The sequence below is a fragment of the Notechis scutatus genome, chromosome 1 (assembly GCF_049901735.1).
Source record: "Notechis scutatus isolate UNSWTSFEM ecotype Mainland chromosome 1, rNotScu1.2, whole genome shotgun sequence".
NCBI classification, from domain to species: Eukaryota; Metazoa; Chordata; class Lepidosauria; order Squamata; family Elapidae; genus Notechis; species Notechis scutatus.
This window is the reverse complement of record NC_142009.1, coordinates 179,767,606-179,780,367: the sequence shown is the minus strand read 5'-3', so window position 1 is coordinate 179,780,367 and position 12,762 is coordinate 179,767,606.

Genomic DNA, 12,762 nt, shown 5'->3' with positions numbered 1-12,762 from the left:
TGATCTGAGTGGTAGCAGGTATAGCAGTCCTCAACTTGCCTTTGGAAAATAGGAGTAGGCTGAGGTCTTTGTGGAAAAGTTTTCCCTGCTTGGCAGACTCTAACTAGGTGGCCCTTTTTCTGACAGTTCAGGCAAATGGCATTCCTAAACCTGCAGGATGCCCTGAGATGGGTTCCCCCACAGCTTAGGCAGATGGGTTGCTGCCTGGGGGTAAAGTTGGTTTTTTGTCTTGGTCCTTCTAGAGGGGGCTTCTGTTGTCTGAGGCGGTTTACCTCGATTGGGTCCTCAGAATTCTCATCTAGGGAGACTTCCTCAAAATGAATAGTTGAGCTGCCTTGTCTGATGGGGTTCCCCTGTATTTCTGCTGCTGACAGAGCAGATAGCTCAGCAGCTTGTGATTCCTCGATGGCTATAGCTAGGGTCAAGTCTTTTTTTGCTAGCAATCGTCTTTGAAGTCTCAGGTCCTTGACCCCAGACAGTTTGATCTAGGAGCATATCCTCTAGGTAATCCCTGAAACCACATTGTAGGGCAGCTGATCGTAAGGCTGCCACATACTCACTGACTCCCCCTCAGACTGCATTCTCCTCCTGAAAGCATGCCTCCTAGCAATTTGGGATGGCTTAGGGGAGTAGTGACTGGAGAGGATCTCCTGTAACTCCTCCCAGGAGACAGCCCTAACAGAACGCGGGGCGATCAGCGCCGTGGCGGTGTCAAAAACCGCGGCTCCGCAGAAGCTTAGGAAATAGGATTTCTTCCTATGGTCTGTGGCGTCCGTGAGGTCTCTCACGTCCAGGAAGCAGAAGAAGTGATTTTTATATGATTCCCACGTCTCGGCTGTCGGCTTAAAGGGTGGGAACACCAGATTCAAAGACATCGTGTGGTGGCAGCGTCTATCTCCTCAGCTGGGGAGGTTTAAACTTCACGCTCTCAAAAGAGTCGCGGCTGCGCCTGTCAGGCGGCGTCTGTCTCCTCAGCTGTGGAGGCTTTAAACTTTGCACTCGCAGAGAGCGTCTGTGGCTGTGACAATCAGCTCTCGGTGGCTTCGGCTCTTTTTGTAGTGACTGAGCTCAGCTGTTTTATGTCCGGTCGCCTCTTATTTGTATCCCACCTTCGTCGCCAGTGTTGTGAAACGGTGGTAGACACGGGGCAGACACAGAGCTAACAGCGAAAGGCTTTATTTGGTGAATAAAGGGTTGCCACGGCTGCCGGGGCTAACAGGCAGTCAGCTGGCGGCAACAGCTGATGCCGTTTGACAGCTCCTTTTATAGCCGGCTGTCAAACAGCATCAACCAATGGGAGCGATCGGCACTCCCGCCAGAAACGCGGACCGGATTGGGAACTGTCATCAGTCAGTGAATACAACAGGAGGGACCTATGCTGTAAAGTTCTTTGCGCTCAAAAGGGGGAGTTCCTAAACCCCAGAAGCGCAGCATTGCTTTGCTCTCGTTTTTTTGTGAATAAAATTACTTTTTCGTAATAAAACACATTTCAGAGTTCCCTTTCAAAGAACGCTGGATTGCCCTATACGGCGACTCCCGGCGGTAACCGCTAACCCGAATTCTTTTTACCTCAAGCTCCAACGCCACTTTCTTCAGCTATCAAGGTTCGTGCGCTTGGCTGCTGATATTCCCGTCGTGTGACAATTGCTAATTGTAATATCATGTAATAAAAATAATCAATTGAATTATGTCTGTTGTGACTGCTTGGCCCTCCACTTTCAGTGTCTTGAAGACAGAACAAAAAATCAGCAGATTTTCCCCCCCGTCGTTTCCAGGGAAAGCTATTGCTTTCTACTCCCTGTAATGCAACTGTTATACAAAGAAGCCAGTCTGTGGTGATTCAGATGTTGGAAATAGGAGTGTAGTAACTCAGATTTACTCTCAGCTATGGATTGATATTTTTTGAAAAAAGCAAAACTCTGAGCAACAAATCTAATCCTGACTTGAACATGTTTGTACTGTTGTACTTAATGTAGAAATAAGGATAATATAATTTGAATAATCAGAGGAGAAGAATGAAAACAATTGTATATTACCTGTTTTAATTTTCAATTATCTGATAATGCTGAAGTTGGTTATTAGTTGGGATAGAGATAGTTTCTTACAATTGGTCTGAGTAATGTTTGATTACAGATAACAAAGAAAAATATAATATGAAGATTTGATAATGACAATATGAAATTGTTATCCATTGACAATATATAAAGAAAATCAGGAATAGTGCATTAGGATTTTTTTATGTGTGTGCTTTGTGACATGCTGTCAAAAGTTATTAGAATTGTTTTTAAAGAATAGGAGGCAACATCAAATGATATTAAAAGAAATTAAAATGCTATTCATAATTAAAAGTATTGTAAGCACTTTTGTCTTCTTAAAATGCAGCCATTTATAATTCATCAACATTTTACTTGGATTGGAAGCTATGTTAAAAACAATTCAAAATTTTAAAGCTTGGATTCAAAATTACTGTTTAAAACTTGAATTCAAAATTACTGTTACTGTGGCTGATGGACTGGGAAGACCATTATGACATAAGACCTTCCATTATGACATCATATCACCTACTAACTGGTTCTCATGCCAAGTAAGTATAGTAATAGTGTTCACAGGAAAAAGAACACAATTCCTTACCTTCTATTTTGATGGTTTTGCCTACAGCTCTGTTGAATGTGAATGAGGGAGGGTGTAAGACAAAGAATCAGTAATATAGTAAAACAGTTAAACATGTAAGTAAGATTTCTCATTATCTAACATGGTCTGAAGAATTTATTACAAATTATTTTTAGTTATTCTTTACCTTCAACCATAGCTACCAAAACTGAGCTCATACAAAAACTCATTCCATATTCCTTCATACAATACTTTTTCTCTTTATTTTTCATTTAAATCTCTTCTCTTAAAAATATAGACGGACCATCTTAAAGCAATCCTACTGCTACAATAAAATATCTTTGATGCACTACTTATTGTTCATACAGATGTACATATGGGGATTTCCTACCATTTTCGACTGGTAGGTTTTTGGCAAAACACTAATGTTATGAGATACTTTGGGAAGTAACTTTATTTTTCACTATAACATCAAAACAAATTATTCAAAACAATCTGAATAACTTAATCTAACATTCTTTGAAATGTACCCTTGGGCCAAGGTATTTTGCAGGACTGGATTGGGAAGCTAGGTTTAACTTGCTCAAAAAGTAGCAATTATGGTCCTTCACTGGTGACCTAATTTAGAGAATCTGAATCCAATCTACTTCTAATAAATAGTGTGGTTATGTTGTTGATATCTGTCACATTCTTATTATGTAAAGCTACATGAAGTTCCATTTGTTTTCAAGCTGACTAGCTCAAGGACTGTAATATGGGTACGGGAGAAATGATGGGAAAATCACATGTGCGATCTCCCTCATATTTTTAAAAAGTTTTTAATTATTTTTATTGTTCTTAATGTTTTTTAAAATTATTTGGTTTTATTGTTGTATTTTTTTAACTGTATACCATTCAGAGTCACATTTGTAAGAAGGTGGCTATATAAATTTATCAGTAAATATGAAGTTGATGTATGGTCATGTAAGATTTTCTTACTATATTTAATCTCCAAAACAATACAAGAATAAATTAAGGCAATTATTGTCTTAGTTTTCTATCTGAGAAGGAATCACTCTATGTTATGTCTGCTTTAAGATTCAAGGAATAATAAAGACATTTATTATAGCCATGTTAAGGACCCCCTCCCCCCAAAATCATTTAGAGTCCAGCAACACCTACCCTTTTGAAATACAGAAATTTATTTCTTTGCTAGCAGAAGTTGCAATATCAAACCTCCCAAGCTGGAGATGGAAATACCATATTTATGCAAATCAGAGTAAATGTACAGTAATCCACAAGGGCAGAGGTGGTAAGCTAATGAAGGTGGGACTACAGAGACAGATTGAATTAAGTATACAGAGAGTGTGGATTAGAATAATGATTTTTGACTGATATTTCTTTCGTTCCCCTTACTTCCCCATAGCTCCCTTCATCTTGAAATACCCCTTCTCCTTGTTATCAACAATCCTTTGCCTTCTAAGCATTTTAGGGCATTTTAATTGATTCTCTAATGGATCTGGGGAGTAGGTGTATAATCCATTTAGCCTACCTAGCCTCATTTTTCATTTTCAGCTTATCAGTTCCTAAAATCCAAAAATCAGACAAGACAGACAGAAATATTAGTAAAAGGCTTCTCATATGAGATTTAATATTTGTAAATTAGATTCCCCCCCAATGAATTAGGATCTATGAATGTTGTGCAATCCTAGACTTTGGTGCTTTCTACTTTTATTTATGTATTTCATGTAACTGGTTCGATTTGGCAATGAAAGATAAATCAACTCTAGCCGAATTTGGTTGATTTCTAAAGCTATGAAAGGCTACCCTCTCCCCCCTCTTATTACTTAGATGAAGGAATCTCCTAGAGAATCCAGATCTAAACTGCAGGCTTGGCCTGAAAGCATCTTTACCTCTCTTATTTGCCCAATTTACTCTATTGTCTCTACTTTCCTTACACCTGTAAATCCAGGAACAACTATTTTTATGTGGCAGCTGCTAATGTATGTCAGAGGTGCTTAGATCTGGCCTGCGGGGCTGCCCTGGAAACAGCAAAGGACCAGCTTGCGGTGCCTCTGCCAGGGAAAACAGAGCTCAGGAGCTCATTTTCACTGGCAGAGCACTCGGGCCGCTACAGGCGCCCCCAACACTAGTGATGTTGAGTTGGCCATGCCCACTCTGGCCCCACAAGATCAAACACAACTCTGATGCCCTCAATGAAATTGAGTTTGACACCCCTGATGTATGTCAATTTAAAGATATGCCCATAAATTTCTCCTTCTCTCTTCAAGAGTCAACTTGAGCTGTAGCCCTCTGACCGATTTCTGACTAGAATCTGTCTTGTAAAATCACAGCCTATCTTTCAACACATCATTATCAAGGCTAATGTCAATAGGAAAACACTATCCACCTATATTTTTCACTTGTAACCAGTTGTGCTCGCTCAGACATACCATGTGTTTAGTTCTCTTCCAAATAATATTTTATCTTGTAACAGCTGCTCTGAAAGTCCTACCAGCACAGAGAAGGAAATGTACAATAGCCACTCTTTCATTGTGATTCTACTAGTTCCTTTTCATAAGTTTATATTTTATGCAGATCCTGCACATGTATACTTTGCACTATCCAAAATAATGCAAACAAATTGACCAACAGAAGAACCCAGCTGTACTTCCTCATTTATAATGTATGTATTGTCACCAATTATTGAAAAGGGTGTGGAAAAAAGTATACGGAACAAGGTAACTGTTTTTATAGCAAAACTCAAAGCATATTTATTCTGTTTCAAATTCCAGCTAACTATACCTAAGATTATAATATTTCATGTTTACTCTGAACTCCCACTTTATTTATCTATCAAGTTTATATGTTCGCCAATCTCACATAAAGTGATTCTGGACAGGAGAAAATAGAACGAAATATAAGCTGGACGGCCACTAGATATTAGCAAAGAGCTGCAGAGGACCCTCTGCTGCCAACTAATAGTAATCCAGATTCTTGCAGATTAGATCTAGTAACTCTATTCAACAAAGCACTGTCCAGAGTACCTTTATGTAAGTTGCTACCTAAATCAATAACAAGATATTAAAAAGAAGAACCCTAGATAAACCTTTGCAAAGTTCATATAGATAACCAATATTTCCTCTGTAGTTAAAAACAGAACACAGTCCTATGTAGGCTGATTTACAACCAAGTCTCAGAGACTTTAATACAATACATTCTGATCCAATTAAATGCAGCCATAAAATTAAGTCTTAACAATTCCTTAGCAGTTGCTAGGGTGACATATCAATACAATGGCTATGTTCACACAACATCCTTAACAAGACTTAGCAACTGTATTCACATCACCTGCTATCTTGACTATTGTGAACCTTGGTTAATTTTTGATGTCTTAGCATGCTGTGTCATACCCATCCTATTTAGTTGCTTTATGGCTCACTAACTAACTTTGTTATATGAAAGAGCAATACGCTGTATGAGTTTTTCTATAAGTATGTGTTTCCAATTTCAGCAATTGCATATATTCAGTAATTAGCAAATTATATGTATTGTTTATGTAAATGCATTGACATAATAACTAGCACAAACTGTATAAAGAAGTTGATTCTTTAATGCTGCCTTCTTAAAGCCTGTGAATAAAGAATGAGTAGGATGATTTTATAGACTCAGAGGCTTAAAGTTGCAGAGGGAAAAACCACAAAACTCAGCAAGAGTATTATAAGTAAGAAAAATAAATGATAAAATCTGATATTAAGATGGCTCCAGGGTGATAGAGAGAAAATACAGGACTATTTTAAAGTAGGAAAAACTGCTTTAAAAATATTGAAAAAAGAAAGAATTATTATATAAAGGAAGCTGCAAGAATTTAAGAGTTGATTGATGGAACTTAAAATCACAAAGGCATTATAAGATGTAAGGTTTGTCCTCATTTTTGTTTTTGTTTTTTTTTTAAAGAGGGAAAATAATTGTAGATAACTCCAGAAGATACTATAAGTTACTAGGGAAAGATAAGTTTTAATGCATCTGAAAAATCAACTCTACTTTAAGGAAAGTGTTCTCTAGTGTATAAACTATATGCAGGAAATACCGATATGATAAAATTGAGTTATACTAAATATAAGTGCTGATCTCACTTATGAATTGTTCAGTATTCTTCACTATTAAATCTATCATTTGGAGCTGTTTGCCATATTGAGGAGTAAATTTACATGAGTTAAAATAAAAAAAATCAAGTAAAAAGGGTCATTTTTGTACATCTACAGAGGCCGCTTTATTCTAAAATATAGATGTACAAGAACCAGTTTGGTATACTAGTTAAGGCATTAGGCTAGAAACCGGGGGACTGTGAGTTCTAGTCCCAACTTGGGCTCAAAGCCAGCTGGGTGACCTTAAACCAGTCACTCTCCCTCAGCTTTGGGAAGCAGGCAAGGACAAACCACTTCAGAAAAACTATGTGAAGTAAACTGCTGGAAGCTGTTCAGGCAGTTTCCAAGAATTGAAAATGATTTTTTAAAAATGATATAAAGCAAGGGTGTCAAACTCGCATCATGGCGGTGTCACATGACGTATTGGGACTTTTTCCCCCTTCACTAAATTGGGTGTGGGCTTGGCCAGCGTGTGATGCATCTAGCCCACAGCCCACAAGTTTGACAGGGACTTTGTCTCCAAATATATCTTCAGAGCCAGGACATTAATTATGTAAGTATCCACTAGCATCAGATTAAACAGGTTTTGGATGAATTTCCTTCACTTTGATCATGCAGTTTCCTGTTTCAAGGAAATTCTGGGGTTATAGCCCTAATGCTCAAGGAGAGTAGCAGTGTGAAAAGAGATAGAGAAGTGAAAGAAATAGGCCAGTTCTAGTTCAGAAAGCTTTACTTGCCTGCAAGATACAGCAATTTAGATAATTGCTTACAGGGAAACACAACAATTGATTATTACTGTATTAACATCTTGAGTACTTTTGATAAATATTTTTTTTAATAAAAGTTTTATTTAAGTTTTCACAAACCATACAATACAAATAAAATATCTTTTTTTGGCCCAGGGTTATCACTTCTCCAAACAGACATAAACTCAATACATATTTATCTTATACATTCTAATCCATATCTTATAACTATTTTCACAATTTTTCCAATAGCTTTTCCCTTTCTTTACTTCCTGTAGCCTTATTTTAAATTATCTCATTCCTGTCTTAATTCAATTACATATCTTTTTCTAATTTTTAAAATCTTTCTAATCAATGTTTTTATACTTTCGTCTGTCCTGTTTACAATTTCATATTATCTTTTCTCATAAAACAAATTTTCTCCTGTAATTACTAGACTGGAGTGTAACACCTTTATATCTTTTTTCAAATCTTATTTAAAAAAAATTTAACCTCTATTTTATAACACATACCCTATTTTCAATCAAATTCTGCTTGGTACATTTCCTTAAAATACACACTAAATTCTTAAAAGAAAAAAATATATATGTATATGTATCTGTGTATATATGTATAACAATAGTAAATGGAATAATTATTCAATTCAAGTACAGCTCTGCCATTAATATTAATAACAATCTTTTACATTTCTATTTCTTTTAACAAACATTACCTAGTAATATCAGTTGTCTTTCACTTTAATCATCTATATTTCATATTTTACTTATTGCTGTCTTTAAATAAAAAACCAAACAATAGTTATTAACAGTAAAGTTAATAGTTATTCTTATTCAAGTTCATCTTATCAACTGATAAAAATCTTCCATGTTTCTTTTCAGTTTTTTTTAAACGTTCTTTTTAAATCATTGAGAGCCTTATTCTCTTTACAAACAAATATTCCACATCAATAGAAACATCAATAGAAATTTTTTCTATCACTTTAATCATCTAACATATTATATAACAATGCTATCCCATGCACCCTTGCAGAATCCTCTTTTTTAACCATTGTCTCTGTGTCTTTTAAATCAGGGATCCCCAACCTTTTTGACTCCGCGGCCCGGTACCGGCATCAGCTGGGCGCCGCGGCCCGGTGCCGGCATCAACTGGGCGCCGCCATCTTTTACGAAAAAGTGCTTCCGTGACCTCACCGGAAGCACTTTTTCGTCAAAAAGATGGCGGCGCTAGCGCTCCGGTGAGCTTTTTCGGGTAGAAATGGCTTTCTACCCGAAAAGCTCACCGGCGCTGGCGCCGCCATCTTTTTGATGAAAACGCGCTTCCAGTGAGCTTTCTACCCGGAAAAGCTCACCGGAAGCACTTTTTACCAAAAAGATGGCGGCGCCCAGCAACCAGCGGCCCGGTAAGAGTTGTTCAGCGGACGTATCGGTCCGCGGACCGGCGGTTGGGGACCCCTGTTTTAAATAGCCTTATACCTTTAATTCTTGTACGTTTTTCCTGTACCTCAATATCTTGTTTCTGTCTTTTGTAGCTTCTTTTCCTTTCCCGCTCTTCTTCTCCCTCCCCTTTTTATTCCCTTTTCTATCTGATTCTCCTTTCTGTGATCCTCCCTTCTGCTTCTTCCTGATATTATGATTACTTTTCAAATTACTCTTTTTTTTGGTTGTTGCTTCAGTGCTTAAGTTTTTAGCTCCCTTTCCCCCCTTTCCCTTTTTTACCCCGCTTAAAATTGCTTGGTCATTAAAGATGGCTTCTTCGTTGTCCTGCCCTTCTTGTTCTGCCAGCGTTTCTTGTTGTTTTTCATAGTTCAAGATCTCCAATTGCAAGCCCTTATTCTGCCTCCGTATTGAACTAACATTACAGATTGAATGTAGGACAAATTCAAGAACGTAATGGGTAGATTCTCATGGCTTCATTTATCCCACCGAGTATCACCCACCAATGAGGAAACAACCCCCAATCCCTCTCTAATGTGGAACTGGGGTTGGGTGAGTTTGGGCTGATTAGGGCCATACCATCATGTAATGAGCTAAACTGTGTCCCAAACAAAAATGGTGTCAGGAGAGGAGAAAAAAACACTATTTTCGAACTGCAACTCCTCAAGATAACTTCAAGTTGCCTCAACTGGGGCTCTGGGTGAGATAAAAGCAAAATCATGAGGACCCGGCATGTAATTGTCCCATGTATCTGAGGGGAGGTTTTCGTACATTTATTTTTTTCAAAGATCGAAGTAACATTCTGTCTATCAAGGACACCACTGTCCTGAGTCAGTTTCCCAACACTTCCCTGGAGGCTTTTGGCAACCAAAAGGACAAGAATCCAAAGAACAGATGGTTGTGTTGTTGATCCTGCAAAGACATTGCCCATTTCCTCAGGAGTTAGAGGATCAAACTCGTCCCAGATAACATAGTATGGTGGTCTCTCATGAATGAAGACACTGAGGCAGTCGTCTTGAAGCCAAATCGGGATGAGAGCCCAGGGCAAGCTCTGACACCCTCTTTTATTAGAAGCAATCTTTGTTAACGTTTGCAATTTTTTGTTAGTGTGTTGTTACAAACTCATTACATCACACAAAATACCATATGAGAATACAAAGCTGTAAAGTTTAAGTTTGCTACAATTCTGGGTAAGAAGTGGCAACATTTCGACCTTGTCCCTCGCCTCGTGTTACAAACAACTACCAGAAGGCCCGTTGTCCTTGCACGCGCGCGAGGAAACAGATAGCAATTCCCACATCTCCTCTGTTTTTTTTTTTTAAAAGACAGGGAGTGTTTTAGTTCCAACAGCAGCCTTTGTTAGGCGCGTAGGCAAGAATGCTGTGTATGCTGATGTTATCCATGACGTTCGTGACTTCTTCGACCATCACAAACATCTCGTCCTCGTCTGGGTCATCACAGGTTGGCTCTCCCATTTCTTCTTCGGATGGCAGTGGTTAGTTATTTGTTGATTCCAGAGAGCCATTACCTGTGCAGTGGCTTTTTTCTCAGCCAAAAGGGATAAACTGTTAGAAATAGTGCATACAAAGATAGGTAATACACAAGGCAATATAATACATCCTGGAGCAATCATACCAATAAGCGCTACAATAGCTTGTAAACCAGGTAATTTTGGAAACCAGGATCCAAACATGTCTCTAAAATCAAGACCATTCCATGTATGTACAGGTACATGTGCAATCTTGATCATTCTATCAGTGATTTGTTGAATAACTTTTCCACTATCATCTATTTCAATACAACAATTACTAAGATTAAATTTTCCACACACTCTTCCTTCTTTGGCAAGAAGATAATCTAACGCCAAACAATTTTGCATGATATATGTTCTAGACAATGCACTTTCTTTAGCTAATGTTTTCAAAGCAAGAGCAGTTTCATTGGTTATAATTTCTAATACAGCTTGCAACCTTATAATTCTATTGAGCATATATATGTGGATACGGTACCCCCAAGTCCCATCCTGGGCCTCTTACTTGAGCAGAGTCAATAGGTGGGGTGTATCAGTAGTTGTAACAGTGGTGGCCCCCACGTTAGTCCCGGACACCTTTTGGAAGAGATATTTCCTTTCCTGTAGATAAGATCTTTGCCAGCTGTGTGAGCTGCAGGTGACTCCTGCAGCATCGTTAGGACCTTGGCCTTTGTTGATGGCAAAGCAAGCATCAAAACACACAGAAGTGTTGGTAACCCCCCGAGTGACATTATGGGTAATATACCCATTTTTTGCTTGACTGGTTGAGAACATTGAGGCAAGGTCAGAGCTGGATCCTCCTTTGTAGGCATAGACATATAGCGAGGCGATGATGGGCCCCACAGCCTTTGGTTCGTAGCATTGGATACCTTGTTTGGTGTAGCATCGTGCATATTGGGTGTTGTTATGCAGACAAGGGGAGACCGTCGTGGAGTTGCACTCAGGCTTCAAAGTATGATAGATCAGGGTGGACTGGGTCTTCGTTCCGCTGCGAGTAGTTTTGATGCAGGCATCACAGGAGGATGGGGTGGCTGTCGTATTGGCAGGAACGATGTGGAAACCCAGAAGCAAATGATGAATGCAGCAGGCAGCTTCATGATGCTGATGTAGGCAAGGCTGGTTTGGGTAGAAAAGGCCTTACTTGTCGTCCAGGGACCCAGATGGTGTTGTTGTTGTCAGCGTACCCTCGTCCCCAGGTTATAAGTTCAGCAGGACCTTTCCACTGAGGATCTGGCATGATGCTGATGAAAATATACCGTTGGTCTGGGTTCAAGATGAGGCGAGGAAGCGAAATGACGTGATGCTGCTGTGCATGGGGGGGATTCGGACTCATTGAGGAAGTTAAGAGTAAACAAGCAAACATTCAATGCATTCTGGAGTCCTGGCAACCCTGTGACATTTTTAAATTTGAATTTAAACTGTCTGGCCAAGGCTTTTTTATTTTGATGAAAATAACTATGACTGTCCCAGGGTGTTTGTTGTGAAAGAATCATGCAAGAGATGGCGCTGTCTGCGGTTGCAGCTGCCGCATCAGCCATATCATTGCCTTCCTGGAGAATTCCTGGGAAGGGTTGGTGGCTGCGAATGTGTGCTACAAAGAGCGGGTGTGGTGCTGTGCAACAAGGTGTTGCAATGTAACAAAAAGAGAGAGAAGATTTTTAGAGACAGAGACTGAAGTGAAGGATAGGCAGTAGTTGAAAGCATTTTATGCGTATGGAGTTAGTACTTCGATGAAATCAATCTGTGTTCTCTGGAAAGGCCAGCCCATCAGGGGTCGCCCTCCCATTTCTTTTTTCCTTGCTACTTTCTTGTTTACTTTCAAACATATTTTGCATTCACAGAAACCACCTTCACCCCTTCTCAGTTTCCCAACTCATCTTTCTCCTTTTCCTCAGGTTTCCAATCCTAACAACTCACATTTCTGCACAGACCATGAAGGAAGGGAGGGAGCCCTTTTATGACCTCCCCTGCTCCTATCATGACTGCAAATCCTGATTTCCTCTTTCCTTCTTCAACCCTGCTTGACCCATCCACCTACTTGCAACAAACAATCATGGTCCTCAGTTCCCACGATTCTGCAAGCCTTTAGATAGTCCGAGAGGGAAGCCCCCCCTCGGGCAGATAGAGGCTGCAGGATCCTCTTTCAATCCTCATTTGCATTTTCAACAATCAGTTTTAACAGACTAAGAGATTTTTTAGGAGTGTTGAGGAAGATGTATCCATTCTAAGATAAGGAGGTTGCTAGTGTGCTGAGACTTTTGGGTTAATACAGCAGTAGGTAAGGAGGGGGTGTATTGAGCAAGATTAAGGAAATA